This window comes from Episyrphus balteatus, chromosome 1 (assembly GCF_945859705.1).
Source record: "Episyrphus balteatus chromosome 1, idEpiBalt1.1, whole genome shotgun sequence".
NCBI classification, from domain to species: domain Eukaryota; kingdom Metazoa; phylum Arthropoda; class Insecta; order Diptera; family Syrphidae; genus Episyrphus; species Episyrphus balteatus.
In genome coordinates, this window is record NC_079134.1 from 143914879 (window position 1) to 143936890 (window position 22012).

The 22012-nt window shown below is 29.0% G+C and overlaps 1 protein-coding gene across 5 annotated transcripts in view; it reads left to right on the plus strand.

The window, feature by feature from the left end:
* The window catches only part of LOC129907322 (kazrin), a 186630-nt gene that overhangs the window by 53906 nt on the left and 110712 nt on the right, over positions 1–22012 (plus strand). For all 5 annotated transcript variants that reach the window (XM_055983448.1, XM_055983449.1, XM_055983447.1 and 2 more), the window contains exon 2: positions 396–458. The gene's annotated coding sequence lies outside the window, so the exon portion shown is untranslated. The remainder of the gene's footprint in view (positions 1–395; positions 459–22012) is intronic.

The following is a 22012-nucleotide window of genomic DNA, read 5'->3' on the forward strand; positions in this document are numbered from 1 at the left end:
AAAATACACATGAATGAATAAAAAATCTTTGATCGTTTTCATTTTTATTGGCTCTCAGAAGAAGGGTGCAGCTCTTAGTAGAAGGGTGCTTTCAGAAAATTAATCAGTTTTGATACTGATTTGATTTGATTATATGCCAACTTTGGTAAAGATCAGAAAAAAATAATTATAATTATTGAAAATTTTACCAAATTTGGGTTCAGCATATTATATCGATTACAAAACCGCTTTTTGCAAAATCCGATTTTTATCTCAAGGTTTATTTTTTTTTTAGTCCTAAACTTGTTCTTTACTAACCTGTGTATATTGCTATTATAATAATAATAACCTTATTTAAACTTAATACTTTTGTCTATAAAAAAAAATAACGTTGATTTCTATATATCCCTTTTCAGATTTTACCAACTTTATCCCTGAAGACTACTTTTTGCTTATGATTATGTGGATACGTTTTTGAGGTAAATTAATTTTCTAAAATATTATTTTGAAATCATCACCAAAAATTAGAATGCACATTAGGGTGGGTAAAAAAAAATCGAAATTCGTTTTTTTTGATTTGATAGACACCTCTAGAATATACTCACCAAATATGAGCTCTTTATCTTAATGGGAAGGTCCTCCACTTTTCAATTTTCCATTTTTACATCAAGCTTCTACTAAAAAAAAAATATTTTTTTTTCTAATTGAATTGTTAGCCAATTTTTTTTACATATTCCTGTAGAAAATTGAACACTCCACAAAAACTTTTTTTTAATAATCTAACCATTTGAAAGATATTCGAGGTCAAAGTTAAACACAAATATAAAAACTTTTTTTACTTTTCAAAATTTTCTACTTCACTGAAAAGTCATTATTATTAAATTAATAAGATGTATTATTGTAAGGGCTTAAATGTTCTACAAAAAAGTCCTTGGCATCAAATTGGTTGCTTTAATCGTTTAGAAGCTCTTCGCATCCAAACCAATGCCCACTGATTTCAATAGTTTTCTTATGGTCCCTATGCATCGCGACTTGGATGCGAATATTTTCTAAACGGTTAAAGCAACCATTTTGAGGCCAAGGATTTTTTTGTAGAACATTTAAGCCCCTACAATAATCCATCTTACTAATTTAATAAAAATGACTTTTCAGTGAATTAGAAAATTTTGAAAAGTAAAAAAAGTTTTTATATTTTTGTTTAACTTTTACCTCGAATATCTTTCAAATGTTTAGATAAATAAAAAAAGTTATTAAGACCTTTTTTATGGAGCAATCTGCTTCGTACAAGAATATGTCATGCGCGTTTGATTATTATAATTTTTCAATTTGTTACAAAATTAAGAACAAAAAACGAATTTTTAAAGATTTTCTCGATTTTTTGTATTTTTGAAACTGAAATAATTAAAATTTTTAACTTTTACTTTTTTATAATAGAAAGTGAATATTAAAAAGTATTTTGTGCGAAAGAAGGAGTCATAAAGATAAATTAAAAAAAAAAATAGTACAGAACATCAAATATGATATGACTGGGGCAAGACCGCCCATGGGCGAAATTGGAAGCTTTGGTAGCTTAAACAAAATGAAAAAAAAGTTCACCGTAATCTTCCAAAAAGCTAAGCAACAGGCGCCAAAAAATACTGTAGTTGATGATTTCGATGAAGAGGACTTTGCAGATTGTATTTGTACCTTCTATCTGTAACTGTTTTCTTGATCCAATTCAAATTAAGTGCAAAATGTTTTTCCAAATGGTATCAAAAAGCTTGGTGCAGGAGTGAGAACTAATGAAAATATAGCATAATTGTGTTATTATTACAAATAGGCTGCATTTAAAACAATAGAAACGGATGTTTTTTCAAAACGTATTATCTTTTGTTCAGTATTTAAAAACTTATATAAAAACTTTATTCTATTTAAAAGATGTTTTTTTATTGGTTTTTAAGACAGTCAAACACTAAGTGGGCCGTCTTGCCCCCACTTCCCCTATACTAGGGTGTGTCAAAATGCTAAACTATGGAATTTTCAAATGTAATAGCTTTTAAAAGTTGCATTGCTTATTAAAATTAAATTCTGCGTTTACAATTTGCATTTTTATTAATATCTTTGGCTCGCTCAAAATACAGTAAGAAATCGAAGAAATTTGGATTTTTAGAGATTTTTGAAATATATGTTTTTTTTTTTTAACTGGATAAAAAAAATATACCTATTAAATGTTTGTAGGCTTTCTCGTGAAAGATATTTCCAAGAAAAAAACTTTTAAGCTTATATTTGTTGAAATTGAACACTAAGTTGCGAAATAATAAGCGTTGGAAAATAAATAATTTTTTCAAATAACAACTTAAACCGATCTGAGCGAGCCAAAGACGAACAATATTATAATATGACCCTAATACAACTTTTTACCACTATTACATTGCAAAATTAGAGTATCTATCTACTTTTTTTCGGCTATACTAAAATGACACACCCTAATGTATACTACACAATTTTCAGAGAAACTTGGCCTCAAAGTTAAAAATTAGCATGGGTAAGAAAAAATGAACAGCTTAAAAATTAATATCTGATCAACCGAAATACATATTTACATTTTTCAAACGCATATTTATAAAGAATAACATATCTTCTAAAAATAAAGACCGTTATTAAGTTTCTACCATTAGTATTAACAGAGTAATGATCATTTTAATGAGTTAAGGTGTACCAAAGTAAGCGTTTTCTTAATTCTTCGCTGAGGACTGGCTATGATTAAATCACGACTAAATGGTCTGACTTACTTTCCCATATTCTTCATTAGACATTCAACTATGAACAATATAGAAAATATTGTTTGAAATGACGAAAAAAAATCCTGTAAAAGTTAAAGCTCTATATTAATATTAAGAACTGCCGCATTGCAAATTTTTATTGCCTATATATGATTTACATGATAAAGATTGTGTTTTTGAGTTTGGAATTTTATAGCTTTTTAATGGTTTATCATCAAAAACTCTAGATTTAATCATTTTCTTGTATAAAATTGAACGCTCTACAAAAATGCTTGATTATAAATTAAAAAAAAAAAAAATAAATTGCACGACTTGGGTCGCACGTACTTGCTCTTATGCTTAAAGTAACTGTAATGTTAAAGCTTTCTATTCAAAAAAATTTAAAATTTGATATTTTGAAGAAATTTCATAAGTATAGTATAAAAAAATTAAATCTGTTTTTATAATTAATTAAACTCCGTTTTAAATTATCTTAAAAAGAAAAACAAATATGCCATTTTATTTCTCGTATAAAAAGGTATGTTTAGAAAAAAATTTTCGAAAACTGTAGGAGCCGTTTTTTAAAAAAATAATTTTTTATATATAAAAATTTTTAAAAATTTTTCAAAAAAAAAGTTGGTATGCCATTTTGAAGAAATAATTAATTTACACATAAAAACTGAATTTCAAAATTTTTCATTGATCCGTTTTCAAAAAATTGATTTTTCAAAAAAAAATTTTGAAATATTTTTTAAAAAACCAAAAATGCGTTTTTTGAAAATTTTCTAAAATTTTAATATTATCTTTACTTACGCACTTTTGTATAAAAATTTTCATTTAAATCGGGTTAATGTTGTACGAGATATTCAGAAACGAAAAAAACCGTTCTATGACAGGTACCGTTAATAACGGTACAAAAAATATTTTTTTTATTTAAAAAGTTGGCCCGTATGTGTAGTACTACACACAAAAATTTTAATCAAAATCGTTAGAGCCGTTTTTGAAAAAAATTACCTTTTCTATTTCCGTTATATGGCAGGTACCGTTAGTTTTGGTCATAAAAAAAAAAATTTCAATTTACCTTCTAGGGAATCACCAAAAACTGCTAACCACCAAGTTTGAAGAAAATCACTTCACTCGTTTAGGCTGCAGCTCCAGATAGAGACAGACAGACAGACAGACAGACAGAATTGCCGGACCCACTTTTTTGGCATTCTCCATCATCGTAATGTCATGTAAAATTGTTATCTCGAGTTCGATTTTTTTTACGAATCCTAAACTTGCCCTATAGTACCTATATCGCAAGTAAAAATCGTCTTGAAAATTAATAAAAATTATTTTTAGTTGAAAAAAAAAAAATAAAAAAATTAGCCTATTAGCACTAATTCCAAGATTGTACCAGGATGTTTTTTAGTGCACATCCCAAAATTTCCCCTTTTCTCAAAAAATACCATTTTGTCATAGATATAAATGTTTTTTGCATTGCATTGTTTTGATTCTTAATGATAATGTATATGAAAACCCTCATGCAAAATATGATTCCGCTACCATTACTTTTTAGGGTTTTTCGGTAGTAAGTTAGCAACTGTTATAATAATATGGGTTGAAAGATGAAAAACAGGTATAACTTTTTTCAGAGACGTCAGATTGCCTTGATTTTAGATTTTTTGGAATCAGCATTAAAAAAATACCTTGAAGTCATGTATCATATGTGTATATAATACCATAGCCTATTTTTGGTAATTTTGAAAATCTCCATTTCGCGATTTGACCTTGAAATCGCGACAAGCGGACATGAGATTTTTCTAGACTTTAGAGATATGTTATAGAATGGCAAAAGGAAGATATTGAGCAAACAAAATTTCTATTAACATTCATTCCGAGGTTAAACCCTTATTTGACTGGATTAATAGAATATAAAAAATTGGAAAAGTTTGCCAGCTTCATTCATGTTGTGAGTTTTATATAGTGTCGGTAAACATCGACCAAAATAAGGCGTCTTAGTAAGGGTACCACAAATCTAACTGATGAGCCCACTGTCGTACTTGGGCGAAACGCTTTATAAATTTGGAGTTGAGGTCACTTGAACTTTAAAATTGATTCTTACATCATACTAAGAAAAATTTAAGTACATTTGGGATTATTTGAATTAAATAGAATTTGTGTTTAAATTCTTGTTTTGATGAATATTGAAATTATGAAGAATTTGAATTTCGATCAATTTATTCTTTTCTTCGAATGGATTTTTGTAAAATTTCAATCCCAAATTTATCATGAAAAGGATAAACTGATAGGTAGACTACATTTCGATTCAAGTTTATGAAAATGTAATCAACCAACAACAAAAAAAAAAATAACAACAAAAATCGATTTACAAGATAAAATTTCTTTGAAAATTAATTTCATAAAAATATTTCTCTCTAAATTTCAACAAATTCAACTGAAAATTGACCAAAGTTATAAATTGATAAAAAAGTAAAATTCTTATGACTTTCCAAAGGACTCTTATCTAAGTTTTTATTACTTTTTGCAAAACTTTTACCTCAACTTTTGAAACATTGCATTGAATCGAAATCGATCAGACTTTTTTGTCTGTTCTTCTTCAAGTTAAATTGGCTTTAACCAGCATTTTGATTTGAGCAAAAAAAAACCAATCATCAGACAAAAAATAAAAAAATATTCAGGAATCTCTTCTTGAAATATCTGTCTCTATAAACTCTGTCAAGAGTAAGTAATAGCTTTAACATAAAATTTTGTAGTACCAACTTCGTATTAATCTATGTAATGCGGTCAAGTGGATTCTTCAAAATGTGCCAAAGACCAACACAAAACGAAGAGAAAGAAGAGGTAGAAAGAAAGAAAAGGAGAGACTGATAAAATAAATCCTTTTTTACTGCTGCTTGCTAACAATGTGCAGATTTCTTTGAATAGCCACTTGTCAACTTTTCTGTGCTAATGCTGATGATGATGTTGATGTGATATGACCTGATGGATGGGGGTTTTACAAGAAGGGGAGTATTATGCTATAACCATCACGTTGAAAAAGAGGGGCGCAACCCAGTTCAACTACCCTTCAGGTGAGTGAGGGTGGGCAAAAAAACGAAATAGTCCTTGCTGCAAAAAACGAGAGTTATCCAATGTCTGCCTTAAAGGTACATATGTGTATTTATAAGGCCAACCATCAAGCCTCTTTGTGTTAAGTCTCTGTTTATGAACAAAGCTAAGAAATGAGCAAAAACAACAACGAGGTTAGTTTTTGAGAGAGGGTTAAGTATTCTCTTCAAGCCTGATCTCAATGCTTACCAAAGTACCACACACATATGCTTTATGCTTATGTTTTCTGTTACCTCTTTTCTTCAATATGCTAATGTTTATGTGTATGTTGATACTTTTATAATGTAAATGAACAAAAATTAAAAAAAAAAAAAAAATGAAACGTTTCTTCAAAGGGATAATATAGGTAAGACCACATTCATTCAACTGGTTCCCACTTGCAACACAAACATCCAGGGTGACACTTTTTCATATAGCAAACAACTTATGGGGCACAACTCTTGGCCAAAGAATAACAACAACTCAAGGGGTTGGTTGTTATGATGAGTACGGGATGAAGCATGGTTGCCAACTTAGTCTATTTATATGTCGCCCTGTCGCCATGTCGTCATGTCGCAATGTCGCCTTGTCGCCATGTGGCCTTGTCACCATGTCGCACAGTGCGTCGATTGTATGGAGATGTTGGAAAAAAATCAAATTTCCAAAAATAAGTTGAATTTGGAAAAAATATTTATAGTTAATGTAATAACAACAAGTTTTACAAACTTTAGCGAAATTTTGACGCCCCTTGCCACGCCCACTTCTGAATATGATTATTTATATCTAGAAAACGGCTTGCACGATTTGATTAAAACTGAAGAAAATTGATTATCTAGGCGAGTTCAAACACACAAAATAGTGTGGACTCTATTCGCCCCCTGCCACGCCTACTTTTGTATACCTAAGTCAGTCAAGGAACTTGTATGTATGGGAATTCGGGAAAAAATGAAAAAATAAGTGTTTTGCTTAGATTTTTTTGATATTCAGGCTCTAAATTTGATTCCATATTTAATTTTGACTCCATAAACTCCAAAACACCACGCACTTGGTCTGTTGAGTTGGAAAACCAAACATCAAAAAGCTCCCTGTTTGTAAAAAATACTCGTAAACAAACACTTGTTGCAAGAGAAAGTGCAAGCTTCTGCAAAAAAAACTTACTTTTTTTAAAAGATATAATTGTTTTCTTTTTATAAATAAAAACACATGCAAAAAAAAAATAATGCAGTTAGAATAATTATATTTTCTCTCCTGAATATGACCCTGGCAAAAAAAAAATCATATGTTCTTTTTTTTCTTCAGTAAATGATCTTTCAACCGGTAACTATAAATCTTACTCTCATTATTTGTTTTTTTTATTGATCTTCTGAGGATCTCTGACAACAGAAAATTGAACTTTATCATAAATTAACTGTCGATTCATTCACTCAGACTTATTACCTTGAATTTGGCATACTTGCTCCACATTTTTGGCAAAATTTTTTTTTTGATTTTTTTCCACTAGTCGCCGCACTGTGCACAGTGCGTTGATTGTATGGAGATGTTGGAAAAAAATCAAATTTTTAAAAATAAGTTGAGTTTGGAAAAAAAATTGTTTTTAAATGTAATAACAACACGTTTTACAAACTTTAGCGAAAATTCCACGCCCCCTGCCACGCCCACTTCTGAGTGTGCATATTTATATCTAGAAAACGGCTTGCACAATTTGAATAAAATTGAAGAAATTTGATTATCTAGGCGAGTTCAAAAGTACAAAATAGTGTCGACCCTATTCGCCCCCTGCCACGCCTACTTTTGTATACATGACTCGATCCAGGAACTTGTATGTATGGGAATTCGGGAAAAAAATAAAAAAACAAGTGTTTTGCTAAGATTTCTTGATTTTCAGGCTCTAAATTTGATTGCATATTGCATATACTTCATTAACTGCAAAACACCACGCAATCGGGCTGTTGGGTTGGAAAAAACAAACATCAAAAAGCTCCCTAGCTGAACAAATTATGTAAAAAATACTCGTAAACAAACACTTGTTGCAAGAGAAAGCGCAAGTTTCTGCAGACGAAACTTACTTTTTTTTAAAGATATAATTGTTTTCTTTCCTTAAATAAAAACACTTTTTTCCCATCTGACCCCTCTCGAAATATATGGCTTATCAAAGTTAGTACTTACCACGAACAAAGAAGCTTTGATTTGGACTCTCAAAAAAAATTTAAATTTACATGTAGAAAAAAAAATATGCAGTTAGAATAATTATATTTTCTCTCCTGAATGTGAACCTAGCAAAAAAAATATCATATGTTCCTTTTTTCTTCAGTAAATGGTCTTTTAACCGGTAACTACAAATCTTACTCTAATTGTTTGTTTTTTTTTTTTATTGATCTTCTGAGGATCTCTGACAACAGAAAATTGAACTTTATCATAAATTAACTGTCGATTTATTCATTCAGACTTATTACCTTGAATTTGGCATACTTGCTTCACATTTTTGGCAAATTCTTTTTTTTTGATTTTTTTCCACTAGTCGCCGCACTGTGTGTCGCCTTGTAGCCATGTCGCCTTGTCACCTTGTCGCCATGTCGCATTGTCACCATATCGCCATGTATGTCGACTTGTCGCCATGTCAACCATTTATAAAAATACTAACCACAAGGTTTTTTCAAAAAATAGATACAAAGCGAGGTCACCTTAATTTCAAAAGTTTAAGTCAGTCTTTAATTCAAATTCCAACCTCATAGGTTAAAAAAAATTCAATTTCATCAAATTTGCCAACAATGTTTTTTTTAAATCAGATTGAAGCTGGAGGCTTGCAAATTGAAAACAACAAAAAGTAAAAAAAAAACTGTTTTTTTTTTTTATTTTATCGTTAGAAAGGAACATAAGGTGCCCTTGTCCTGCTTCCAAAAAGTCGATGCAAAAAAAACCTACAGATATAAAGAGGCCATTTGGGGGGTTAAAAAGATACAATACAAAATGTCAGAAAGAGACAGACAGAAACAGTGCGAGTAAAATATTAAAGGAAAAGGCCAGAAAGAATGGGGGCCAGCCAGCATCTGTACACCTCTATTGTGTATATGCTCTCCTAATCGTAAACCTCTAGGGTGGTTTTTCATTATCGCTGAACTTGTTCGTTATATTTGTTTGCTTATGTTCAAAAAAGGGTTTCCAGGGGCGGTTAAACGTTATAAACAAGAAGGGCGGGCAGCAGTAGCAGAACAGCATGAACTATGAATCTCGCTTTGGAAGTATCCATATCATTATAGTCGGTCCCGGTAGCTAGGTTAGATATAACTCTGTACTCCTTTTTTGTGGCCTTTTTTTTTTTACTGTATCGTATGATGTACACTCTCCTCCATATACACATCAAAAACCCGTCGCAACAGAAGCAATAGTAGAGCAGCAGCAATAGCAAAAGCATATTGTATTGCCTCTGGCTACTGAAGCAAACCATCCAAGCCAGCAATATCCAAGTCGTTCGTTCCTCCTTCGTCCCATCAGCTATGTGAACGTATACAACAGCAACAAGGGGTTAAGTGGAATCCAACAGCTGAGGGTATGCAAAGGACTCGGGGCTGACATTCCTTTAAAAAGTTTATTGGGTGCGCCTTTTGTTGAAGAGAAATTGCCTGCCTGCCTGCCTTGGCTCACGAAGCACCATACAGCACATAGCAGACGCACCAAATTGGAACAGCCAGCGCACAGAACTATACAGAGTTTATAGAAATAGAATAAAAAAAAAAAAAAAGACCGGCAGGCAGCACTGAATTCTATACTTCCAGCACATATATTAAAATAGCATAAGCTTGATGTATACCATCAAGGTTGTATATACGCTGGCAGCAAGTTAGAAAAGAATAGAAAAAAATGGTGGCAAGAGCTAATATTTCTTGAAAGAAGAAAAAAAAAAAAAAAAAAAAGGATTCTCTATTGAAAAATATTTTCGTTATATTCTTCGTCCTTTTTGAGACGATAGAAAAGAAAAATATAAACGAATCTTATCTTTGAACGAGACGAAGAACACTCGCATGACACATTCTTTTCCGAGTCCAATAAAGAAACACTATACCAGAAGAACCAGGGCAATGCGGACGCTTCCCCAGTCCATTTTTTTATAAATATTTTTGCCAAGAAACAAGCTGTTCCTTATGATACTGTATATCTTCGCTGTACGGTAATTTAATATTATTTTATTTTATCATAATAATTTTAAGAGGTTGCATGACAAATCCTCATTGTTCTCGTGTGACATGCCAGCACGACGACGACGATGGCGCCCAATGCGAGACACCGCATTGTAATTTGATATTCGTATTGGAAAAGTTTTTTTTTTTTTTTTTATACTTTTCGCGTGGAAATGAAACAACGTTTTCATGTGGCCACGAAAAGGGTATTGTTATTTTGTTGTTGGGTGTTGTTTCTGGCGGAAATCACTACCACAAGAAGTTTGGTATGGCTTTGTGTAAAGAGGAGAGGCTCTATGGAAGATGGTTGGTATAAGCTTGGGATTTCGGATTGAAGAAAAAGTTTTATTATGAAAATTATGATGGAAAAGAAGAAGATGCAAAGAGAAAAACTCAATTATGGTTGTCAGTTTTTTGCCAGATGAGAAAAAGGGCGTAAATGAGAAAAAAATAATACTAGTAATTTTAGCTCATCATCGTTGGTATAGAAAGTCGCTAAGGGATATATTTAAAATCCACTCACGTCTTTGTTAGGAAGAAAAAGGATTTGTGTTTTTTTTTAAAGAGAGTTTTTGTTATTGATATGTCTATTTTTATGTTAGGAAATTTCAGGTATTGTCATGTGCAAAAGAATTTACCGTAAATGGGTTTGATTTCGGTATAAAATAGTTTTTGTTGATGTTAGGTATATCATTTTTATAAATTTATAATTGTTCTCAAAAAACCACATGTTTAATGAGTAATGACAGATAGAAATTCAAGCTATTAAAAATAGATTTTCTTGCTCCATTTAAAGCTATTTTTCATGATCCATTTAAAATTATTTAAGAACATTAAAAATTTTGCTCTGATTTTGATGATCTTTCTTTTTTTAAACGTGAAGGACAATCTTCCATCGTTTAGGCGATATAAATGCAATTATCTCACAAATTGACTTCAAACACAAAACAAATATTTGAACAGGGTTGGGGTCAAAATTCTGCCTGGGTCAAAATTCTGCTTTCAAAATGCTGCTTTACAAAATTCTGCTTTCAAAATTCTGCTTTTCAAAATTCTGTTTTTCAAAATTCTGTTTTTCAAAATTCTGCTTTTCATAATTCTGTTTTTCAAAATTCTGCAAAAAATTAAAAAAGGGTTTGGAAAATGTTCAAAAGCGCGCGCTTTTTAACATTTTCCAAACCCTTTTTTAATTTTTTGCAAAATTCTGTAAAATCATCTACTTGAAAAATTATCTGTTTATTTGATTACTTACCTACATAATTTGCATTCTTTGAATGTATAATAATTTTTGTTTTATAAATGAATAAATTTGAAAATATTCAGAAAAGGTTTTGAATACTAAACATTTACGAAAATAATTCAAAATTTTTTAATGAAGATGAATGAAGGAATATCTTGTATCAAACAACATCGGTTCCAATAAGTTATAGATTTTATTTGAAAGAAAGTCAGTCTATGCATTTTAAAAAATATTTGAGACACTTAAACAAAAAAATTTAGGAAAGTGCTAATGTTGAATTACATTAATGAGGTGTATTTTTCTTTAGTCAGCTCATATGCTATAAAAAAAAACAGAATTGGCAGAATTTTTTTGTTCAAATATAATGCTGGCAGAATTTTGAAAAGCAGAATTTTAAAAAGCAGAATTTTGAAAAGCCGAATAGAAAAAAAGCAGAATTTTGAAAAACAGAATTTTCTTTAAAAAAGCAGAATTTTGAAAAGCAGAATTTTGAAGCCAGAATTTTGACCCGATCCCATTTGAACACAATGGCAACACGTACAATACTTAAATATATATTTTTGAAAAGCTAGAAGCTTATTCATATTTTCATATTTTTTAAATTTTTTTGCCACATTTATTATGATTCGAAATTATAAAAGGAAATGTAATACATATATTACAGTTTATGAAAACAAATTTAAAAGTATTTCATTTTCGAAAGAAGTTTTGAAAAAAAAAAAAAATTAACTTATTTTTTTTTTCAAAGTTTTTAAAGTCTTTGAGAAAATCAATTATTTCAATGCAAAAATTCAGTTTTTATCAAAAAATCCAATATTTCGTTGAAGTAATTTTTTTTTTCAAAACTGTAAAAAATATAACCTTTTTCTCTTCGGAATTCATCTGATAATATTTATGGTAAAACATTTTTTTTTAAATAAATTCATATTTTACTGCGAAAAAGTTTGAAAAAAAGTTATTTAAAAATTTTTAATATCGTTTTTTTTTCCAAAATTCTGAGTTGAGGTCCATTCTATTTAGTGGATTTAAATTTTACAGATAAAAATGCGATTTTGGCCTTTTAAAAACGTGTATGCAAATATTGTAGGTGTTGCCGTTGTGTTCAAAATATTTTTTTTTGTCTTTGAAGTCAGTTTGTGAGAAAATTGCATTTATCGCTGGATGGAAGATTGCTTTCTCCTTAATTTTTTTCTTCCTTAAATTACCTAGAGAATCTTTTGGTACCATTTTTTTGTGAAATTTGAGCAAAAAAATGGTTTTGTTAAAAAAAAATGAATTTTAATTTTAGAAAACAATACGGCAATTTTTAACCCATAGACTTTAAAGTATTTTTAATTGGGTACCGACGTTTGAAAAAAAGATCATCAAAATCAGAGCTGTTCGGCCGGGTTCCCGAATAATTTTCTTTAGTTACTCAACTATTTAAAGCAAATAAAAACATAATTTTGCCTTATTTCATTTCATTAAACCTGATTTTGGAAGCATTATCAATTTATAGCCATTGGTTTATTCTAACATCCATTAATCCGTTAGAACAAAAGCAATATTATTATCCTGTGTATAGTCTTATGTATATTTCATGACACACACACAATTGACACAATTTTCCACCTAATTTAATTAAATTTATCATTACCGCTTATATTCTATCAACCGCATAACGCATAATTTAAAAGACAAAGCGCTCCGCAATAACAATTATTTTGATGCTTGGGTTGACCAAAAATGATGAGATAAAAACAATTTAAACACCTCTTTGCCTCTTTATCTCGCTCTAAAAACATCATCCCTTTCAATAAATTAGTCCATTTAAGCGGTCATCAGCTAACTGAATTTAGGCATACAAATTATGTATGTATAACCCATAAGTACAGTTGAGTTGACAAATAATATAAAATATGAAGAGGAGAGACAAAAGTTCCCTAATTAATTAAAACTTTAGTCCTTCTAAAATCCATTAAAATTACTCAAACAAAAACCACCACCACTGATTGGTAACAATTAAATTATTTGCAATATAAACAAAAATTAGACAAAAATTATGAGATCAGTATTAATTATAATATTGTGAGATTTTGTGATAATATGTTTAGATAAATTAATTAAACCTACAACTGAGTTTCATGCAGTAGCTCTATAGCTGAAATGGATTAAAGTTAAAAAGTCAAGAACTTAATGAAATGTTTAGTCTTAAAATAACTTAAAAATTCAGTACTCATACTCATATTACTAACTTATTTTTACTTGCGATGTAGGGGCAAGTTTAGGATTCTTAAAAAAACTCGAACTCAAGATAACAATTTTATAGGACATTACGATGATGGAGACTGCCAAAAAAGTGGGTCCGGCAATTCTGTCTGTCTATCTGTATATACCTACTTCAAACCTGGTAGTTATCAGTTTTGGGTTATTGCCTAGAGGGAAAATTGAAATTTTTTCATGACCAAAAATAACGGTACCTGACATATAACGCAAATAGAAAAGTTATTTCTTTTCCAAATCGACTCTAACGATTTTGATTAAAATGTTTGAATGTATTAATAAACATAAGAGCCAACTTTTGAAATAAAAAAAAAATATTTTTTGCAGCGGTATTAACGGTACCTGCCAAAGAACGGTTTTTTTTTTGGTTTCTAAATATCTTGTAAAAAATTTACCCGATTACAACGAAAATTTTTATACAAAAGCGTTTAGGTAAAGGTAATAATAAAATTTTAGAAAATTTTCAAAAACACATTTTTGGATTTTTCAAAAATATTTCAATTTTTTTTTTTGGGGAAAATTAATTTTTCGAAAACGGGTTATTGAAAAATTTTGAAATTTCGTTTTTATGAGTAAATTAATTATTTCTTCAAAATGGCATAGCTACCAACTTTTGTTTGAAAAAATGTTAGAAAATTTGTATATAGGTATAAAAAATTATTTTTTAAAAAAACGGCTTTAAAGATTTTCGAAATTTTTTTTCTTAAAATTCTTTTTTTTTTACAAGAAATCAAATGACATACCTAGTTTTGTGTAAAAGATCATCGAAATAGTGTTTAGTCAATTATAAAAACAGATTTTATTTTTTTCACTACCTATAAAATTCCTTAAAAATATCAAATTTTCCCTTATTTTAATCAATTAAAAGCTTTAACATAAGAGTAACTTTTACCATAAGGAAGTACGTGTCACCCCAATCATGCATTTTATTTTAAATTCCATTTTTCTTCAGAAAGTCAATGTACATTATAAAAGATAATTTATTTTCTATAGCAAAATCTGGATAGGTAACCAATATTACTGTAATTTACGGAAATTTAGTTTTCTGAAATCAAAGTACAAGTTTTCTACTTAGTTTTCAATAATTTATCCCAAACATTCTAAAAAAAAAAAACATTTTTTTCGATATTTTTTTATTGAAAAAAACATGGCTATTTTTTTCAAATTTAGTCCGTCCAAAATACAAAAATTAATACTTTGATGAAAAAAAAAAAAATTAAAACAGATAAAAACATACAAAAATAAGTTATAACCAAGTTTTGTTAAAAATTCAACTATTTTTGAAAAAAAAAATTAAAACTAAAAATTACCTACAAATTTTCCATATGTATAATATTCTTCAATGGTAAGTCTACTGTTACAGAAATCGTAATAACGATTTTTGAAAAAAACAGTTTTTTCATAATGATACCTAGTACCTACTTGAATTTTTTAATCAAAATCATAGGATCCGTTTTTGATAAAATTAACATTTTCAAAATTTGTATAAAAAGGTACCGTTATTTTTGGTCCATCAAAAATTAATACCAAAAATACCTCTGTACAAGGTAAAAAAAAAAACTACTAAATACCAAGTTTGAGGTGGATCGGTCTACAGTTTAGGATGGATTTTTTTTAAATTTTTTTCAATGCAAAATATATATGTCGAAATATATACATTTTTAAAAATTTTAGCAAATATTTTTTAATTTCAAATGTAGTTTTTGAATGTATGCATACCTTTTTGATGATTTCAGATGATTTTTTCGTAATTTCCAAAGTTGTTTTTTTTTTTTTTCTTTTTTGTACTTGCTATTCAAATATTTTGATTTATTGCATTGTTCTCGAAAGCGACTCATACGATTTCGATTAAATTTGGTGTGAGTAATAGACCATTACTCACACCAAATTTAATCGAAGTTTTTAGAGCTATTCTAACAAAACTGCAATTTAAGTTTTACTCAAAAAATTCTAATAGTGGAAATATGTCGTTGCCGATTATTTATTGTGTATTCAAATTTAAAAAAAAAATAATTGAACAATAGGTATATACATATAATTCGTTTTTTTTTCTACAACTCAGTAGCTACTCATTTTTTTATTCTAATCGAAAAACAATAAAAACAAATACTTGCTTGTGTAATTTTTATTATTGTTTTGCGAATAAAATCAAAAATAAGTAGCTACTTAGTTAGTAATAGAAAAAACACGTGCATTTTATTTTATTTTTTCCTTTCATACATAAATGTACGAGTATTATGATCGTTACGTTTCTTGAAACTTTAAATTTTTCCTTCGTATCTGAGCGTTATGTATTTTTTTTTTCCGAAATAACTCATATTTTGATTCGAAGAGTCCGAAAAAGTAGTAGGAAAGAAAATTGTTATCATATTTTCAAAATTTAAGTATGCTTATGAAGGTATTCCTCAAATAATACTTCAGATGTAAATCTTCCATAGAAAATTTAAGGAAAAAAAAAAGCAATTATTTTCTCCTTTTAAGAATTCAGTTATTTTCAATCATTTTCAAATGAATTCAAATCTCGTGTATTTGAATAATTGAAAAGAAATACTTCACCTGAATTCTGAAAAGATATTGAATTGTGATCAAAGAACAAAAAAAAAAATCTTTACTACATCAAAATTGCTTCCTAGAATGAAATACATATTTGTAATGAATGTCAACATTTTTTTAATTTCCAGTAGGTATATTTTCACTTTGCTAGATCACCAATTTTCCAGCGAATTTTTCTCAATGAGCGGAATTGAAAAAAAAAATTAATTTCTGTTTTTCCAAAGAATCCAGGTATGCTTAAAAATTGTAAAATCCTCTATATCGATAGGTAAATAATTAAAAAAATATGTTTTTCGTGACCTCTAGCCTTCATTCTTGGAATTTGATTTATATTCGGTATTTTCAATGCAAAATCATTGAAAATTTCAGCAGAAAATCATTATCAATAGAGTCGTTCATGAGAAACTCAAAATAAAAAAAAAAAAAAAAATACTTTCATCAAAAATGTTACTCATACACCACAGTGACCATTCCGTTTTCAACTGCAAGAATTAATAAAAGATTTTTTTTTTACTCCAAACTTTGATCACAAAAAATATTGATTTAATGAGTTCTTTGAGAATGTATATGTCAACAAATAGGATGCTTTTATACATTTAAAGCCGGTCAGTAAATCAACAAACAGATTGACAGTACTCAAAAATTCGAGTTTCAATTTTTTTAATTTATAATAATATACCAGCAGCACCTGTGAACGAGTGTATATGTATAAATATTGCATATACAAAAAATAAAATAGCATTAAAATAGCCATTAGCGGCGGGGATAAAATCAAACAACAAATCAACCGGATTAAGGTGCGATGTTAAAAACAGGATACAGCAAACGTTATTTTGCATTAATCAACATCACTGATGCAATTACACCTAATTATAGTTTATAACACACTGCTGCCATAGAGAAATTTATTTTTGTCGAAAAAGCCTATCCTTTTTCCCTCTCTCCCTGTCTCTCTCTCCTCTGATATATCTACTCTATCTAAATGAATGCATTGCACGTAGCTATCCTTTTTGTGTATTCAACTTCCGCATCGAGTCCTGATTACGAATTTCCGTTTTTAATTCATTCCGCCGACCGACACGACCCATTTCGCATATCAATTGTTATCGATATAAAACACACATACAAATATTCGATAGAGATGTGTATTATTCTATCGGAAACCCTTAATTCAAAAAAAAAAATATTACATCTGAATTTCAACATGCCATAGAGCACAAAATGTATATAGAATGATGATGTGTAGGAGGGAGTCTATTTTCAATAGGCTTCAGCTGAATTAAGCTCTCCAACCCCAACCCAACAAAACATACGTTATTTTCTCTGACAAAATTAAATTAAATTTCGATCTCTTCTTTGTTAAACCGGAAATTGAAAACAATGGCAAACCGCGAGTTCTGATCGAATCCTAAAAACGTGCTATGACTCCTTCAATTGACATTTTCAATAGAAAATACAAACACACACACAAAAAAAAAAGGCTCAGGAATTTTTTGGGAAGCAATATCATTGAGGCCTAAATTTTTTCGAAATATCTAAAGGATTTTCTCGAAGTATTTTTTTTGTTTGTTTTCTCTCCTTGAGCAATGTTTCGATGAAAATCCACAAAAATGTGGTCACAAAAAACATTGTCTATATGTCATATCACCAGGATCTACTGCCAGGGACGAAAACTAAGAGAGAAACACAGTGCGAGTAAATAAATGATGTCAAGGATAATGGCCGGAACTTTGGTGCCCCGTCCTGTGAACTGAATACATATTCGATGATGGGATTGAAATAGTCGACCGATGTTATAGAAGTATGCTGCTTCTGCTGCTCCCATGACCCCAAAATCAAGAAACAGGATAAAAGGAAATTCTATTGGTTGTCGAAGTGGGGGGAAGGATGGGTATGGATTTCAAAAGAAAAAACAAAAAAGGATATAAACATAGAAAACATTCACGAAAGTGTGCCATTGAGGGACATGTTATACGGGATTACCCATATAGTGTATCCCTGTGCTCTTTGAAGTATTTTCCTCCTTTACAAAAAAGATTGGCCCACACACAAGACAAAACACAACCAAAAAAAAAACTTGTCCCACATGGCTAAGTTTATTGGTACATGATATTTTTCCGTTTTATTATTTTTTTTTTTTTTCTAAACAAAAAAAACTGCAGAATAAAAAATTGAATTCATCCGGAGTGGAGTATATGGAAAATAGAAAAAAATATTAGAAAGGGTTTGTTGCGCTTGAAATGTTTTCCCATTTATACTCGTACTCGGGGTTATCAAAAATTCATCCAGGACGATCCTGAAAATATCCTATGGATTATATTTTATTTACCTTTTTTTTTTGTTCTTAGCCAAAACCAAAATGCATGAGGATATACATATTTTTTTTTATTATTATTATTTTTTTGTTTGATAGTTTTTTTTATATTATATGTACTTTTATTTATTTATTTTTTTTTTTCTATGTCATGCAGAGTTAAATTAGACTTGGGGAATGCAATATCCTTTCAACACAATTGGGGATTTGCATTTGAAAAATATAAAAATATAGACAAAAAAAAAAATAGTTGTTTGAGTTTGATGTTGTGTTTGTTTTTAGGTTAAATTAGTTTTTAAATCCATTGGGTGGGTGACGCGACGCTTGTGAAGAGAACCAATATCCGTGTCATTTTGCGTCACTATTTTTATTAAATAGCAAGTCAGATTTTTTTTACTTTTGATTTAAATCTGGGATTTTTATATTGTTTTGTTAGTTTCCTCAAAATAAAGTTAATTTAAAAATGAATTTATAATTTTCTCATAAAATTCTTATATATTATATTATAGAATGAACTCATTTTTGTTTTTTTTTACTTGCTCAATAGGGCAAGTATTGGTTTAGTGTCAAAAAAAAATTTCGAGGTTTTAATTAAAACTAACATTACGATGATAGAGAAGTCCAAAAATGTGGGTTTCATCATGACGTCCGTCGGTCTGTGCGCCCATCTAATCTCAAAAGTAACATACATAATTACGGAATTTGAATAGGGTACCATTAATACTACTCTTGTATAACTCATTTTTTCAAATGCACCCATATTTTCTCTAAACCTAAAAAAAACACCCTTTCGCATGAAAAAAATGTATACACTTGTTTTATTTGTAATTCTTATGGGAAAGACAATATTTTTAATAAATTTCGTAAGGGTACCATTTCTACCACTGATTTTATCGCACTTATCGTGAATTTTCCCTATTTCCCAAAAAAAAAAAAAAACACCCTTTAACCTAAAATATTTGTATAGACTGCTTAGATTCTTGGTTTTTAAAATGAAACATTTTTACCAATTTTCATTGGTGTAACAATTTTGTCCCACTTTTTGTGGTCATATTTCGGAATTTCATCATTTCTTAAAAAAAAAAACACCCTTTTACTCCAAAATAATTTTGTACACTTTATAGATTCTTAATTCATATTACAAACAAAACTTTTTCACCAAGTTTTAAAAATTAATAAATTTTAAGTCAACTGTTATGATACATTTCTCACACATAACTCAACCCATTAAAAAAACACCCTTTCAAGAATAATATTTTTAAGAACTTTATGAATGATTTGTCCCTGCTTTATCTTAGACCTTCATTCCGAATTTCATCAGTGTAACATGTTTTTCACATGGGTTTCACTTATATTTTACCTGTTGAAGTCGAAAAACACGCACCCTTGTTTTTAATCGGCTATTACTTTTCTTAGAGCAATTGTATTGACTTTATTTTTATGTCATTAGATTCAGCATCAAAAAAATACCTTGAAAACATGTGTCATATGATGATATTCGACAAACAATTTTTTTCAGTATATTTTTGACCTTTACCCTCTCCCTCTTGTTCGCGAAAAAACACCCTTCCACCCAACTTTTTTTTATAGACTGTTTTTGTACTTGGTTCTTATTCCAAAAGCAAACTTTTTGCCAAGTTTCATGAGTGTAACAATTTTTTTTTATTTGTTGATTTTATGTGTACTATTTTACCTGTACTATATGTATAGAGAAAATAAAAAAATATCTTGCTATAGATTAATAAATCGTTTTAAGAACATTTTTTGTAAGCGCGGCAGGACATTGTAGTTAATTTTAAAAACCAAATTAATAACAAGAAAAGTAGGTACATATGTATATCATTGATATGAAGTTCTTAAAAGCGTAGATAAATTCATTTTTATCAGAAATTACTTAATTATTAACATAGACAGGAGCCTACTTGTAAAAATATCAGTTAAAAAAAATGCATTTGAAATAAAAAAAATATATGTATAAAGAAAATGAAAAAAAGTGCATAGAAAAAAATAATTAGGTATTGCAACTAACAAGAAATTTGCATTAAAAATAAATTTCTATTGCAAATGAAAAATTATCTGCATTGAAAAAAAAAACAATGCCAAATAAATTTTTTTTTAATATTCGTTGAATTTCTTACAATTTTCACTATTTGGCATTACAAATTCCATATTATAGTTGAAATATCTATTGTATGGTCAAATAGCCAAAATAGTTAGAAATTCGAGGAATATTAAAAACAAATATTTGAATATTTTTTTTTTCAGTGTAGAAAATTTTTTAATTGCAATAACCTTTTTTTAGTATTTTTAAAGTTTTAACAAATATTTTTTTTTTCAATCCAAATAGCTATTTTTCATTTCCAATAAAAATTTTGTATTAATGCAAATTTTTTTTCAGTTGCAATAAATATTTTTTTAATGCTATTTTGTTTTTATTTGCAATAAATATTTTTTTTTTAATTTTTAATGGAAAGCAATGCGTTAAAAAAATATTTTTTTCAAATATATTTTCAGAGCAACAACTTGTGTTATCGCATTTTTTTAAGAAGGGGCTTTTGAAGTTAGGGCACTTCTCATATCCTATATTGAAAAATGCCCTAAATTCAAAAGTGTTTCACTTTAACAAAATAATGCCCTAGCTTTAAACATGCCTTATCCTTAAAAATGTCCTATCTTCAAAATTATTATTTATTCTCAAACTCTGTTATGGTTTATGGAATTTTTCAAGGTAGGACATCATCAAACTCTAGCCTTTATGATATTAAACACTTTTAAAGGTGCATAGAAGCATTTCTTCTCAACTATCATACAAAAATAAAACTCAATTAGGGATATTATACTTTATCAAAATAATGGCATTTTATTACACATTTGTTTTTCGATTTTTAATTACGTACCTCCATTTCCATCAATATGGAATGTCAAATTCACTTTGATTATCTCTGCCAACCAAACCAATAGAATGAGAAAGGACATCAAAAACAATTTTAATTAATGTCTTCAAGCCCCTTATACAGATACATCGATATAGACTGATGATATAAAAGCACTTCAACTAAAACTTTATTGATGAATAACAAAACAAAGACAAAAAAAAAACAATTTGATTGACAGGACTTTTAGTACTTAATATACAAACCCCTTGTTGTGTGTCCTTGTCTCTACTTGAAACACACAAAGCTATAACCCAAAAAAAGTTTATTAAATTACAAAGAAAAACAACAGTATCCATCAGCAATACATATATAACCTACACCAACCCTTCCTTAATTGAACAAGTAACCTCTCTATCAAGTTGTTTTCAACTTTCATAACTTTATTTTTTTGTTTTTATGTGAGTTTTTTTTTCGTTTTTTCTTTTTCCAATCAAAGACACTTTAACTAAGGGCACTTCCGTTGCCATAAAAGTTACATATCTGACACTTTTATGTACAGTTCATGGTACAATGGTACTATGGTATTGTGACCTCTGGTTACAACAGGGGCGTCGAGGTTAATACTAAGCGAATATGTCAGACAGAAAGTTAATGGTAGAACTTTCAAGTTTTTATTTTCAATTTTTCATCATTTCCTTTAGAAATTTACTTTGAGTTTAGACATTTTTCTGTCAACTTTTAACAAAACGACATCCCTGGTCAATACCCTCTGTGCTAAC